At 36.2% G+C, this 11,559-nt stretch overlaps 1 protein-coding gene across 2 annotated transcripts in view; it reads left to right on the top strand.

Annotated features, from left to right (window-relative positions):
• LOC108290011 (tetratricopeptide repeat protein 28-like) overlaps positions 1-11,559 on the top strand; it is a 358,528-nt gene that overhangs the window by 282,324 nt on the left and 64,645 nt on the right. The gene's annotated exons all lie outside the window — the stretch shown is intronic.

Below are 11,559 nucleotides of genomic sequence, written 5' to 3'. Positions count from 1 at the left end.
TTTTTTTGGAGACAGAGTCTCATTCTGTCACCTAGGTTGGAGTGCAGTGGCATGATCTTGGCTCATTGCAACCTCCACCTCCCAGGTTCAAGCTATTCTTATGCCTCAGCCTCCCAAGTAGCAGAGATTACAGGCATGTACCACCATACCTGTCTAATTTTCTTGTGTTTTTTAGTACAGGCAGGATTTTGCCATGTTGTCTAGGCTGGTATTGAACTCCTGGCCTTGAGTAATCTGCTCGTCTTGGCCTTCCTAAAGTGCTGGGATTATAGGCGTGAGCCACCTTGCCTGGCCCCTCTGCATTTTTAAATGTGAGACGTTGCATTTGTATCTCTAGACCTTTGTGTCTTTTTGAAAAATTCTTCCAATCTTTCCTTAGTATTCTCATGTTTTTTTTCTAGCTTCTTGAATATATAAAATATTGTTACAGTAACTCTTTTAGGAGACAATATCCTTGTCTACTAACCTATGTCATTGTAGTTTCATTTTTATTGGTTTATTCTTCTCCTCATCATGGGTTTTATTTTCTTTATTTGCATGCCTGTCAGACATTGTGAATTTTACCTTGTTGGATGCTGGATATTCTTATATATATGAAATATTTTTGAGTTTTGTTGTGGAGCTTTGTTGCTGTTAAGTTACTTGGAAATGGTTTGATCCTTTTGAGACTTGCTTTTAATGTTTGTTAGATAGGACCAGAGTAGCCTTTAGTCTCTGCTAATTTTGCCCCACTATTGAGGTAATACTGGGAAGTATTTTCACTGGGAAGCAATATGAGTAGCGTAAAGAACACTTAAACAGGAGTTCCCTAATCATGATCTAGTTGTGGCTCTGTCATTTACTAGCTGTTTAGCCTTGAGTCCATTGCTTCTCTTCTCTGACTCTGTTTCCTCGTTGGAAAATAGAGGCAAAGATTCAGATATGAAATTCTATAATGTGATATACAAATATTATAAAGTAAGTTGCATATTTAAAAAAAAAGTCACCAGAAGTGGTGGCTCATGCCTATAATCTCAACAACTGGGGAGGCTGAGGCAGGAGGATCTCTCGAACCCTGGAATTCCTAGGTATTATGTCCTATGTATTATGAGGTTTTTCTTTTTAACTTTAAAATATATTATGTCCTAGTCCTATGTATTACTTTTTTTTTTTTTTTTTTTTTTAGTATTTTTTTTTTTTTTTTTTTTTTTTTTTTTTTTATATATATTTTTTTTTTTTTTTTACTTTAGAATCTATTATGTCTTATGTATTACATGTTTTGTTTTTAACTTAATCTATTACGTCCTATGTATTACATGGGTTTTTGTTTGTACTTTAGAATTTATTATGTCCTTTGTATGGCAAGGTTTTTTCTTTACTCTGGCTTGTGGGAAGACCATTCCTGTTTCTGTAAACTCTGGAGAGTGTTCTGCCTGCCTCTTTCTGGTGCTTCTTTCCTCAGCCTTGGGGTGTTTTCTCACCTGGGTGTGCTGACTCTCCCAGGATCTCTATGGTTTCTCTCAGTGCAGCTGTCTCCATTCCAGTATTTTGCCTTGTGAACTCTAGGCACTTTGGCTTCACTGAGCTCTCAACCCTGTCTTCCCAACCGAGAGAGACCAGTGGGCTCTTCTTTGCTTTCCCTTCCCACAGCTGGAGCCTGAAAACTCTCTAGGCAGTGTGCTTAGAGGTAGACCTACCCTTCCCTCCCGCCCCCCGCCCACCGTCAGGGATTATTGTCGTTTGTTGCCTCTTGTCCAATGTCTAAAGACTTATTTTTTAATATATATATTTTCCTGAATTTTATAGTTGTTTAAGTTATCAGGTAGGTTAATCTTGTTCCTGTTACTCCATCTTGGCCAGAAGAAGAATTTAAGCAAGTTATTTAACCTCCTTATGTTCAAGTTTACTCATCTACAAAATGAAGATAATATTCTGGGTTTATGAAGACTGAATAAGATAATACACACAAAGCACTTAATATAATTCCTGGTACATACTAAATGCTCAGTAAATGTTAGTCTTATTGGCACAAAAAAGAGGGGAGCATAGTTTTCACCAGTCTGAGCAACTTAGGATCAGGAGCCAATTTATTTCATTCTGACTCACTTTCTTTGATTTATATTAGGCTTCTCCAGGGAGACAGAACCAAGAGTAGATAGAAAGATAGACAGGTAGACAGGTAGGTAGGCAGGCAGGTAGGTAGGTAGGTAGGTAGGTAGGTAGATAGATAGATGAGAAGGGATTTACGATGGGGCCAAGAAGTCTCACGACAGGCTGTTTGAAAGCTGGAGACCCAGGGATTCTGGTGGTGTAGTTAAGTCTGAACCAGCCTTAGAACCAGGGCAGCCAATGGTGTAATAATACTCAGTCCAGGCTAAAGACCTGAGAACCTAAGAGGTACTGGTGTAAGTCCTGGAGTTCCAAGGCTGTATGTAGAACCTGGAGTTCTGATGTCCTAGGACAGGAGGAAGGGGATGTCCCAGGCAATCCTTTTCTTTCTCTTTTTTGTTTTATCCAGGCCTGCAGCCAATTGCATGGTTCATCTACATTGTGGACAGATCTTCCCCAATCAGTCCACTGACTTACATGCCAATAATCTCTGGAAACACCTTCAGAGACACACCCAGAAGTAATGCTTTACAGTTTTCTAGGTACTCCTTAATCAAACTGACATCTAAAATTAGCCAACACAGCAGTATTAAAAAACAAGAGCTATTAGTGGAAATGTTTTTAACTGTTTCCTCCCCTCTCCTAATTTACTTTTACCAGGGCTGAAACATGAATCTTAATACTCTAAATAAGGCAGTAATTTTCTCTAAAACTATTTAGTTGTTGTTGTAAGTCAGAATAATATGGTAATTAGGAGCACAGTCTGGATTGAAGTTTTTGCTTTCCCTTCTATTAATCTGCAGTAAAGTTATTCCGTCTTCCTAATCCTCAGTTTTACGTGAGATGCCACCACATACTTTATAGAGTTGTTGAGATAATTAAATAAGTTAGTGCATGTGAAACCCTTTAGCACAGTGCCTGTCACATAGTTTGGGGATAATAAATGGTAGTAATTATTAACATTATACAGTTCATTTCAGAGATCTACAACTGAAATGACCCTAACTCCAACTTACTAGGCTATGCTTTCCTTTCTTTTCTGTGGCCCTTTCCTCCTCCTCTTCTTCCTCCTTATTATTATTATTTTTTATTTAAGGAGTGGGAGTCTTGAGTCTTGCTCTGTCATCCAGGCTGGAGTGCTATGCCAGGATCATAGCTGACTATAGCCTCAAAGTCCTGGGCTCAATCGATCCTCCCTCCTCACACTGTTGAGTTGCTGAGATTACAGGCATGAGCCACCGTTCCTGGCATCTTTTCTTTTTAATATGCAACTTACTTAATAATATTTGTATGTCACTTTATAGAATTTGATGTCTGAATCTCTGTCTCTATTTTCCAGTGAGGAAACAGAGTCAGAGAAGAGAAGCAATGAACTTAAGGCTAAATACCTAGTAAGTGACAGCCACAACTAGATCAGTGATTGGGGAACTCCTGTTTAAGTGTTCTTTACCGATACTGCTTCCCAGTGAAATATTTGATTTGTGTCTACATTTATATACTGTTCACCAGCAGTGGACTTTATGTTTTTTCAAGGCAAGGATAATGAGGAACCTTATCTTTGTATTTCACTAACTGGCCAGCATTCAATATGTAGATATTATTTACATGAAATCTATGAAAGGAAAAACTTTTTTCTGTTACTATTTACTTCCCCAAATTGAGAGTGATTATTGAGTAATTAATACATGTTTGTTTAAGATACTGTTAGATGGAAATTCTTCAAAACATAGATGTGTAAATATACTCTTGAGAGATTGTAATTTTGAAAGTAAATGTCTTCTCTGTAAGTGAATTTATTGTATTTTCTTTTTGGTATAAAGCTTTGCTAGAATCACATCAAATGGAACTGCTACTTGCCAATTTCAAGGAAGTTATAGTAATTCCTTTGGTAGATTCCATTTATAGATCAGATGTCTATGACTAAATATAATTACTTACAGCTAAATCTGATCAAAGCAATAAGCTCAAAATAACTTACATGGAATTTAAAGCAAAGAAGGGAGACAGAATGTTTCAAATGACCGACATTTTCCATTTTTTTTTTGGAAAAATAGTCCTTATTTTGAAAATGGCTTTGTTCTTCCATGTTTGCTTTCAGAAACAACACAAAGTACCTTAACTGCTATTTTATAGTTTCTGCTTATACTACAGTATCCTTACAGGGAGAGAACTTTCTTTGGGCAGTGATTACTGACAGAGGATTATTGTCATTTTCAGAAGCTAGTTTTGGTCAAATCACTCTGTAAATTTAGTATAGTTATTTTGTAGTATTTTTATGTGCTTTCTTAGCTAATGATTATATTCTTCATAATTACCTATTAAACAAGCTTGTTTACAAAACCTGTCACCCTAGATGATAAATCTACATTCAATGGTACTTGCTCATAATTAAAATATCTAATGAGTGCAGATGTTGAACAGTGGTAGTTTTGAAGATGTGATTGCAATCTGTAGATTCTGATCTTCTTCACTCTCTCTTATCCAATAGATGAATTCTACTAATAGCCTCTAGGATGGTAAACATTATTGTATAAGCAAAGCAGTCTAGCATATCTGAGGTCCACTTAATTTGTTCATCTCTTAAAACATACTGGATGCTTGTAAGAAATTAAACTTTTGTGTACCATATGAAGGGTCTCATAAAGTATCTAAAGGAGTAAAAATGAAGTTTAACTCCAGGGTCTTTTTTAAAAATTTGTAAAACAGGAATAAAATGTTCCTTATATTTTTATCTCTTCTGTGTCTTGAACATCTGGTATCGTACCTGGCGTGCTTGCTAAATATTTTTTATTAGAAAAATGAAAAGATCCAGTGAATAATGTGATGATATTTCCAAGGCATAAAGTTATCTTTAGGGGTGAGGTCACCATATCCATTGTTCTCGTGCTCTCTTTTCCTTGCTCTTTTTGCTCCTCTAACCTTCTATTATGGCCTTCTTTGCCCCTCATCCCTTTACTGTATATTAGAAGAAAAGAGGGGTTCAGCTAAATACAAGCTTCAGCTAGAAATATAGACTGTTCTGGAAGGGATTTAGGTAACCACATGTTACTGTTGGAGGTGTTTCTAGGTTTGGAAATGATTTGTCCAAGGTCTCTTAGTCAGCGTGTAGTTTATGGCCCCATTCTCCTGACTTCAGTATTTATCCCCGTATAGCATAAATCTTGCTGCTTTCCCCCACGTTAGATGTTTGCTAGCTCTAGGCCATGTTGGTAGGGTAAGGGGCCACTGATATTGATTGAGAAGAAAGGAGAAGGAAAAGCTGACCATCATCATCTATGAGTCCCTGGCCTGGCCCTTTAGTTGGGAACAGTTATTGCTACCCAGTGTGTAGAACAAACAGCATAATCTTGGAACAAATAGACATCAGTGTCGTCTTCTTTCCTTCTAGTTTAAAAGAAAATGGGATAAACTATGAACAATAGAGAAGTAGGGAGGGAAAGTGGCAGCTGGTGGAGGATTCAGGGAACATGGATGGGACTGTAGGGAAAGAAAAACATTGCCATGTGGGTGAGTGAAATGCTGCACTTTCAAAGCAGCGGTAATTTTACACTGAAAGTTCTGTAATTATGTGCTTGGATGTTTAATAAAATATCCTATAGTGAAATTGCTACATATTTACTTTGTATCTGAAATGCAGCATATCTTAAATACATATATCATCATGGGATGGGTACTACCTCTTAAATTTTTTAAAAAAGGAAATTAGATGTTTTTAGTAATAGCTGTTCAGAAATTTTCCAACTGTGGTTGATCAGTTCAGATAAATCTATCATCTGTCACTGTTGACAGTTTCCTGTTTGCTGAACTCTTTTTTTAGGCAGGGAGCTGGTGGGGAGAAACAGGGTCTTGTTCTGTCATCCGGGCTGGAGCACAGGGGCACAATCAAAGTACACTACAACCTGAACTCTGGGATCTAACAGTCCTCCCGCCTTAGCCTCCTGAGTAGCTGGGACTACAGGCACACACCACCATGCCTGGGTAATTGAAAAAAAAATTTTTTTGTTGAAACAAGGTTTTAATATGTTGCCTAGGCTTGTCTGTTTTCTGAACTCTTTTTTTTGGGACAGTTTCTCACTCTGTTGCCCAGGCTGGAATGCAGTGGTGCAATCTGGGCTTACTGCAACCTCTGCCTCCCGGGCTCAAGTGATCTTCCCATTTCAGTCTCCCCAGTAGCTGGGACTACAGGCAAGTCCCACCACGCCTGGCTAATTTTTTTTTTTTTTTTTTTTTTGGTATAACTGGGATTTTGCCATGTTGCCCAGGCTGATCCTGAGCTCAAGTGATCTGCCCGCTTCAGCTTCCCAAATTGCTGGGACTATGAACATGAGCCACTGTGCCTGGCCAATCTGTTTTCTTGAACTCTTGAAAGAAAATTTGTATGGAAACAAATGCTTTTATTACTAACTTCTTACATGTGACCCCACTGTGAAAAAAACTGGTAGCAAAGATAGGTTGAAGCTGTACAGACACGCAGGCCGCCTGTCCTGAGGTTGAAGTGTGTCCTGGGTTTCTAAGTGTTGGAACCTCATGACTTAGTATGTAGGAGCAACAGTTTCACTGCTTTAACAATGGTTACTATGACCTTGAATTAACTGGAGTGTCAGTGCTTTTCAAACTTTAAAGTGCACCTGAATCACCTGGGGATATTCTTTAAAAGTTCAATTCTGATTCATTAGGTCTGGGACAAGGCCTGAGATTCTGCCTTCTAACAAATTCATGCAGTGCTAATGCTGCTGGGTCAGGGACAGCATTGAAAAGCAGGATTTATAGTGTTCCTTTGCTCTTACTCCCCGCTTTCTCTGTGGTTTTCTCTTTCTCTGTGTTTCTTGAATCATGGGTGTCTCCATCTGTCTCTCTCTACTTCTGTCTTTCACTATTTTGGTCTTTACTTTTCTGTATCTTTGCCCTTCTTCTGAGATAAGTCTTAATTTTTTTTTCAGGGAAGTCTTTGGACAAATATATTATTATAAATGTAGTGATATATGCAGATTGGTCTATGTTCAATCATTGGTATTATAGTGAGTTCAGATAGATGGAGAATATGAAATTGGACAAGATATGGAATAGTCTTTATGTAAAATGTTTATTTGCCTCTCAAAATGGGTATATCTCAGTTTACAGAAATACAATATGTAGGAATTTGGGGTTTAACTGAGAGAATATAATGAAGGTGCTATTTACAGAGGTTTGAGCAGAGTTAAGGAAACTTATAGGATGGTAAGATATCTGGGACCAGCTCACCCACCAGGAAACTGTTGCCACCTTCTCTAGGTCAGAAGAAGAAAGGAGGAAATAGTGTTATTGAAGCCTAATGAGAGCTTGTTGAAGTAGGGCTGTGTGATAGAAGCCATAGCTTCAGAGGAATGAAGCCATTGAAACAATTGCAGTAAGGCAGGGAGGGAGCAAGGGGTCCTGGGAAAGGGATGGGGAATAAATACTTTGATAGTTCTTTATCCCCTTGCATTCTTAACTCTTGCCAGTGCCTCCCACTGGCTGAGCCCAACCCAAAGCCACAGAGCGAAAGAGTGCAGTTGTCTGTAGAGGTTGCTCTCCTGGTGCACAAAGGGAGGTGGGTAAGGCAGGGTTTGGATATAGAGTGTGGGGTTTATGCAAACAGCATATTCAGAAAAGAAGGGATACATTTTGATTTACAGATAGATTCAGCCTTAATGTAAAATGAAGCATGTCTATGATTTCATCTCATGTCTGCTATATATTCCTATTACTCTTATGTATATATTTTACACATTCATTCTGTAAGCTTTTTATAGATAGTAATTTTCATCATGCTGTGTGAATCCCTTAAAAAGAAGGAGGTTCTATATAAATGCTAACATCAAATTCAGCTTGTTCTCTAGATTTTGTTTACTTCTGTAAACCTTTATTAGATTTAAGGAAAGAAGATGAACTACGTAGTTGGTTGTGTTGACATTTCTTTTTAAGCTGATGAAAGATATTTTAAACGAAGCATGAATCTTTGAGAAACCTGCCAGTTCATTTTTAAAACATGACCAGTGCTCTGAAGTACATGAATTGCATGAAGAAAGGAGTCTTTCTATTTTAGCACCAGCCTTTTCTTTTGAATGATCTGTTATTAATCTAATTATAATAGTTGTTATGACTGCTCATGCAGTGTATACCCTTTTTCAAGGTTATAATCTTTCAAGTGTATAATCTTTTTCAAAGATTTCTGTAGGTGACACACTTTAATGATACAACAGGGAGACCATAGTTAATAATTTAATAATTTATCAGCATCATTTATTGATGAGACTTTCCTTTCCCTCAGTGTATGTTCTTCACACCTTTGTTAAAAATGAGTACACTGTAGATGCATGGATTTGTTTCTGGGTTCTCTATTCTGTTCCATTGGTCTATTTGTCTGTATGCTAATACCATGCTGTTTTGATTACTATAGCTCTGTAGTATAATTTGAAGTCTGGTAATGTGATTCCTTCAGTTTTGTTCTTTTTTTTTAGGATAGCTTCAGTTATTCTTTTTTGTTCTCTAATGTTGTATAAAAATTTTCATTTTTTTTTTTACTTCTGTGAAGAATGCCATTGATATTTTGATAGAGATTACATTGAATCTGTAGATTCCTTTGGGCACTATGGATATTTTAACAATATTGATTCTTATAATCGATGAACATGGAATATTGTTTCATGTTTTGGTGTCCTCTTCAATTTCTTTCAGTGTTTTATAGTTTCTGTTGTAGAGATCTTTCACTTCTTTGGGCTATTCCTAGGTATTTAATTTTATTTGTGGCTATTATAAGTAAGATTACTTGTTTGATTTCTTTTTCAGATTGCTTGCTGTTGGCACATAGAAATGCTACTGATTTTTGTATGTTGACTTTGTATCCTGTACTTTACTGAATCTGTTTATCAGTTCTAATAGTTTTTGGTGGAGTCTTTAGGTTTTTCCAAATATAAGATCATATCATCTGTGAACAAGGCTAATTTGCCTTCTTCTGTTTTAGTTTGGATGCCTTTTATTTCTTTTTCTTGTTTGACTACTCTGGCTGGGACTTCTAGTACTATGTTGAGTAACAGTGGTAAAAGTGGGCAATCTTGTCATATTCTACATCTTAGAGGAAAAGCTTTCAGTTTTTCTCCATTCAGTATGATACTAGTTGTGGGCCTGTCATATATGACTTTTATTATGTTGAGGTATGTTCCTTTTATACCTAGTTTTTTTGAGGCGTTTTATCATGAAAGGATGTTGAACTTTATCAGATGTTTTTTCAGCATCAGTTGAAATGATCATATGTGTTTTCGTCTTCATTCTGTTGATATGACGTATCTATCACATTGCTTGACTTCTGAGTTAAATCCCAGTTGGTCATGGTGATCTTTTTAATGTGTTGTTGAATGTAGTATGTGATATATTGCTGAATCTAATATGCTAGTATTTTGTTGAGGATTTTTGCATCAATATTCATCAGAGATAATGGCCTGTAGTTTTCCCTTTTTGATGTGTCTTTGGTTTTGGAATCGGGGTAATACTGGTCTCATAAAATGACTTTGGACATATTCTTTCCTCCTCTGTGTTTAGGAAGTTTGAGTAAGTTTGACATTAGTTCTATTTTAAATGTGTGTTAGAATTAAGCAGTGAAGCCGTTGAGTCCCAGGCCTTTCTTTAATGGGATACTTTTTATTACAGTGTTAATGTTATTACTTGTTATTGGTCTGTTCAGGCTTTGATTTGCTTCAGTGGTTCAATTTTGGCAGACTACAGGTCTAGGAATTTCCATTTCTTCTAGATTTTCCTATTGATTAGCATATAGTTGTTCATAGTAGCCTCTAACGATCCTTTGAATTTATGTGGTTTTGATTGTAATATCTCCTTTTTTGTTTCCGATTTTATTTAGTTGAGTCTTGTCTCTTTTTTCTTAGTCTGGTTAAAGGTTTGTCAGTTTTGTTTATCTTTTCAAAAAACCAACTTTTTGTTTCATTGGCTGTATTTTTTTATTTCAAATTCATTTATTTCTGATCTTCATTATTTCTTCTATTAATTTTGGGTTCAGTTTGCACTTGTTTTTTTAGTTATTTAAGATGCATCATTAGGTTTATTTCAAGTTTTTCTTCTTTTTGATGTTGGTACTTCTAGTCATAAATTTCCCTTAGTACTGCATTTGCTATATCTCATAAGTTTTGATATGTTGTGTTTGCATTATCATTTGCTTCAAGAAAATTTTCATTTCACTTCTTAATTTCTTCATTAACCCATTGGTTATCCAGGAGCATATTGTTTAATTTTCCTGTGTTTATATAGTTTCCAAAATTCCTGTTGTTGTTGATTTCCAGTTTTATTTCATAGTGGTCAGGGAAGATACTTGATATTATTTCAATTTGTTGAATTTTTTTTTAAGACTTCTTTTGTGACCTGACATTATGGTCTATCCCTGAGGATGATCTATGGACTGAGGAGAAGAATTGGTACTTTGCAGCTGTTGAATGAAATGTGTGTAAATATTGTGTTCATTTGTTCTATAGTGCAGATTAAGTCCAATGTTTCCTTGTTGATTTTTTTGTCTGGGAGATCTGTCCACTACTGAAAGTGGGGTGTTTAAGTCTCTAGCTGTTATTGTATTGGGGTCTGTTTCTGCTTGTTAGCTCTAATAATATTTGCTTTTTGTGTCTCAGTGCTCTGATACTTACACGTGCTATATCCTCTTACTGAAATGACCCCTTTGTCATTAGATACTTTCTTTATCTCTTCTTACTAGTTTTTATATTGAAACCTACCTTGTCTGATATAAGCATAGCTAACCTTGCTCTATTTTATGTTGGCATGGAATGTCTTTTTCCATCTCTTTATTTTCAGTCTGTGTATTTTTGTAGCTGAACTGTGTTTCTTGTAGGCAACAGATCATTGTGTCTTGTTTTTTTTTTTTTTTTTTTTTTTTTTTTTTTTTTTTTTTTTTTTTTTTTTTTTTTTTTTTTTTTTTTTTTCATGTGTTCAGCTTCTCTGTCTTTTGATTCGAGAGTTTAGTTCATTTACATTTAGTGTTACTATTGATAAGTAGGGATTTACTCCTGCTATTTTGTCATTTGTTTCTGGGTCACCACTGTAGCACTATAGACAGGCCTCTATTAAGTACTTCTTACTTTTTCTTGGGATTATCTGCATATCTGTTCTTCCTAACAGCTGTGATCTAAGAAAGCAGGGACAAGGATTATGACTAATTCATCTTTGTATCCGAGTAACTGGAACTCACTAAGAAAATGTTAAAAGAATGGGTGATTGAGAGAAGAATGAGGAAATCAGAAGACTTGAATATTTTTATTTTATTTTATTTTATTTTATTTTGTTTATTATACTTTAAGTTCTGGGGTACATGTGCAGAATGTGCAGGTTTGTTACATAGGTATATATGTGCCATGGTGGTTTGCTGCACCCATCAACCTGTCATCTGCGTTAGGTATTTCTCCTAATGCTATCCCTCCCCTACCCCTCACCCCCTGA

This window comes from Cebus imitator, unplaced genomic scaffold, assembly GCF_001604975.1.
Source record: "Cebus imitator isolate Cc_AM_T3 unplaced genomic scaffold, Cebus_imitator-1.0 Scaffold419, whole genome shotgun sequence".
NCBI lineage: Eukaryota > Metazoa > Chordata > Mammalia > Primates > Cebidae > Cebus > Cebus imitator.
The sequence above is the reverse complement of the archived record's forward strand: the minus strand, read 5'-3'. Positions and strand labels throughout refer to the sequence as shown.